Here is a 3,984-nt window from a genome sequence, read left to right as displayed (position 1 = left end):
AATTTTCATAGAAATCCCTGTTTTTCACCCTAAAATATCCCTTATTTTCATAGAAATCCCTGTTTTTCACCCTAAAATATCCCTTATTTTCATAGAAATCTTTGTTCTTCCCCTGTAATATCGCTTAATTTCCTAGAAATCCCTGTTTTTCCCCTTAAATATCGCTGATTTTCATAGAAATCCCTGTTTTTCCCCTTAAAAATATCGCTTATTTTCATAGAAATCCCTGTTTTTCCCCTTAAAAATATCGCTTATTTTCACAGAAATCCCTGTTTTTCCCCTAAAATATCGCTTATTTTCATAGTAATGCCTGATTTTAACCCTAAAATATCAATTATTTTCACAGAAATCCCTGTTTTTAACCTTGAATATCGCTTATTTTCATAGAAATCCCTGTTTTTCCCCTTAAATATCGCTTATTTTCACAGAAATCCCTGTTTTTAACCTTAAATATTGCTTATTTTCACAGAAATCCCTGTTTTCACCTAAAATATCGCTTATTTTCACAGAAATCCCTGTTTTTCCCATAAAATATCGCTAATTTTCCTAGAAATCCCTGTTTTTAACCCTAAAATATCGCTTATTTTCACAGAAATCCCTGTTTATCCCCTAAAATATCCCTTATTTTCACAGAAATCCCTGTTTTTCCCCTAAAATATCGCTTATTTTCCTAGAAATCCCTGTTTTTTCCCCTAAAATACCGCTTACTTTCATACAAATCCCTGTTCTTAACCCTAAATATGGCTAATTTTCATGAAAATCCCTGTTTTTCCCCTAAAATATCGCTTATTTTCATAGAAATCCCTGTTTTTCCCCTAAAATATCACTTATTTTCATGGAAATCCCTGTTTTTAGCACTAAAATATCACTTATTTTCATCGAAATCCCTGTTTTTCCCCTAAAATATCGCTTATTTTCATTGAAATCCCTGTTTTCAACCCTAAAATATTGCTTAATTTCACAGAAATCCCTGTTTTTCCCCTTAAAAATATCACTTTTTTTCACAGAACTCCCTGTTTTTCAACTAAAATATTGCTTATTTATATGGAATTCCCTGTTTTTAATCCTAAAATATCGCTTATTTTCATTGAAATCCCTGTTTTCAACCCTAAAATATTGCTTAATTTCACAGAAATCCCTGTTTTTCCCCTTAAATATCGCTTATTTTCATAGAAATCCCTGTTTTTCCCCTTAAAAATATTGCTTATTTTCACAGAAATCCCTGTTTTTAACCCTTAAATATCGCTTATTTTCATAGAAATCCTTGTTTCTAACCCTAAAATATCAATTATTTTCACGGAAATCCCTGTTTTTCCCCTTAAATATCACTTATTTTCATAGAAATCCCTGTTTTTAACCTCAAACATCACTTATTTTCACATAAATTTCTGTTTTTCTCTAAAATATCGCTTATTTTCTTAGAAATCCCTCTTTTTAACCTCAAACATCACTTATTTCCAAGAAATCCCTGTTTTTCCCCTCAATTATTGCTTATTTTCATAGAAATCCCTGTTTTTCAACTAAAATATTGCTTATTTTCATGGAAATCCCTGTTTTTAGCCTAAAATGTCACTTGTTTTCAAAGGCGTCACTTACCCGACTCCAAGAATCAGGGTGCAGACATTACAGCAACTGAGCGGGTGTCAAAAGGCGAACAGCATCTGGCAGGGTACATGGCAAATGGGGAAAGCATGAAGATACCTTTATGTCCAGGAACGCCCACACCTTTACCAGGAACAGGACATGCTCTCTGCGGAACCTTGGACCTCCCAAAATGCCTGCTACTTCTGGTGGTGGAGTCGCCAATCCTACAAAGAAAGAAGAAAGCCTCACACGCCGTCCTCAACAAAGTGGGCTAGAAAAGAAAGGTGGGCATTGGACAAACCCCAAGACGAGGACAGCACTCAGCAGAAGCCTGTTTAGGAGACACCTCTTTTTTTGGCACCTCACTTGGTCACAAGTGGGCCTGGGGGTCATGGGAACTCCAGCGAAGCACCGCCAGGCAACATGGAAAAAAGAGAAGTGAAGCAGAACACAAGTGTAGCAAATACTACAGGAGCCAAAATGAATTGAACCTGCCATTTATTGAGAGCAAAAAGAAAAAAAAGAAGAGAGACAGAATGAAAGTGTAGCAAATGCTATGGAAACCAAAAGGAATCGAACCTACCTTTTGTTGAGAGGAGCAGGTGGCACTGACATCCCATCAGCACTGGGCAGAGCTGAGCATGGGGAGAGGAACAACACCCGGTGACAGCAACATGAGCACGAGGGACAAGCGACACCAATCCCCAAAGGACCTGAGCGAGCGTGTGAAACAGGAGACGGCAGGGATCCAGGTACCTTGGCGCAGAGCCTCAGGAGCGGACCCTGGCATCCACCAGCGGCTGTGCTTTCCTGCTGCATCCAACAAAGTCTTTCTCGCAGTCCTCACGCTGCTTAGAAGAGCAAGCCATGTCCGGAACCTCAAGCCGAACAGAATGCGACGAGCAAGGAGCTGGGCATCAATCTCAAGGCCAACAAGTCGGTCCCTCCCAAACCTCACTGCTCACCCAACCTCACTGACACCAGAAGCCCAGGCACACATGTGAGCCCTGCGATTCCCAGCCCTTACATGAGCTCAGGCTGGGCTCTGGCTCCACCCACTCCCACCCCCGGCTTCATCGCACCCACCTGGGCTTCCACCCTGCTGCTGCCATCCTGCACCAGCTTGTCCATCATTCCTTCACTCTCTTCTGTAACAGGATGAGAGGGAAGAAAGGAGAGAGAGCAAAGAGGAAAAAGGGAATAGGGGACAGCAGAGAACAAAAAAAAGGGGGGGTGGGGAAAAAAGGGGAAAAATGGGGTACAGGGACAGAAGAAAGGGAACGTGAGGTGGGGGGGAAGCAGAGCTGGGGATGAAGAAGAGGAAAGGGGAAAAAAGAACAGGAGAATGTGAAGAGAAATAAGGCTGAGGGGAGAAAAAGGGGTCAAAGAGTGCAAGAAGAGATGAGGGAAGGCGGGGAAAAGGCGGGATAGCAGGAAGTGCATGAGAAGGACAAAAGGAAAAACGAGGGAGGAAAAAAAGGAAAAGGGGGGCAAGGGAGGAAAAAGGGAAAAGTGGGACGAATTAGGAAAACAGAAAAAGGGGGAGGAGGGTGGAATCAGGGCCGTCGCACTCAGCAGCGCTGTCCTGCTGCTGTGCCATTAATTTCTCTGGGATCCTGTACCCGTGGATCGGTGCCACCTGCCTTCGGGAATGGCAAAACTGGAGCCTTAGGGGGCGACACAGAACCCCAAAAGACCACTCTTCACCAAGGTTTGGATTACAGCCTTATCAGAGGCTATAAGGGGCTGGCGGAGGTGGGACGGCGCTGCCGATAACCAATGAGAGAGTGGCTGGGATGGGACAGCGCTGCCGATGACCAATGAGAGGCACACGGGGGCGGCACAGTGCTGTCGATGACCAATGAGTGGCACACAGGGGCGGGATGCTTCCACCGATGACCAATAAGACGCTGGCAGGGGCGGAACGGTGCTGCCGATGACCAATAAGATGCTGGCAAGGGCGGGACGGCACTGCCGATGACCAATGAGAGACTGGCCGGGGAGGGATGGCGTTGCAAATGACCAATGAGAGTCTGGCAAGGGCAGAAAGGCGCTGCCGACGACCAATAAGACACTGGTGGGGTCGAGACTGCACTGCCGATGACTAATAAGACGCTGACGAGGGCGGGACGGCGCTGCCGATGACCAATAAGATGCTGGCGAGGGTGGGACTGCGCTGCCGATGACCAATGAGAGGCCGGCAGGGGCGGGACGGCGCTGCCACTGACCAATGAGAGGCTGGTGGGGGTAGGACGGTGCTGCCGATGACCATTGAGAGGCTGGCGAGGGCGGAATGGCACCACCGATGACCAATAAGACGGTGGCGGAGGCGGGATGGCGTTGCCATTGACCAATGAGAGTCTGGCGAGTATGGGACAGTGCTGCCAATGACCAATAAGG

At 45.4% G+C, this 3,984-nt stretch overlaps 2 long non-coding RNA genes across 3 annotated transcripts; one reads left to right on the top strand and one right to left on the bottom strand.

Annotated features, from left to right (window-relative positions):
• Window positions 1-1,684: 1,684 nt before the first annotated feature.
• Window positions 1,685-2,747, bottom strand: LOC128078243 (uncharacterized). 2 transcript variants are annotated; one of them, XR_008205441.1, is made up of 5 exons: window positions 2,671-2,747; window positions 2,341-2,432; window positions 2,164-2,219; window positions 1,886-2,075; window positions 1,685-1,808 (listed from the first exon to the last, which is right to left on the bottom strand). It is a non-coding gene; the product is annotated as an uncharacterized LOC128078243 (long non-coding RNA). The 2 variants fall into 2 exon arrangements; XR_008205440.1 differs by lacking the exon at window positions 2,671-2,747 and having other exon boundaries at window positions 1,719-1,808; window positions 1,931-2,075.
• On the top strand, window positions 1,986-2,818 carry LOC128078244 (uncharacterized). Its single transcript, XR_008205442.1, has 2 exons — window positions 1,986-2,022; window positions 2,116-2,818. It is a non-coding gene; the product is annotated as an uncharacterized LOC128078244 (long non-coding RNA).
• Window positions 2,819-3,984: the final 1,166 nt, after the last annotated feature.

Source organism: Tympanuchus pallidicinctus, unplaced genomic scaffold (genome assembly GCF_026119805.1).
Source record: "Tympanuchus pallidicinctus isolate F22 unplaced genomic scaffold, pur_lepc_1.0 scaffold161, whole genome shotgun sequence".
In the NCBI taxonomy this organism is placed as follows: Eukaryota; Metazoa; Chordata; class Aves; order Galliformes; family Phasianidae; genus Tympanuchus; species Tympanuchus pallidicinctus.
Note: the sequence above shows the minus strand (reverse complement) of the source record. Positions and strands in the feature narration are given on the sequence as shown.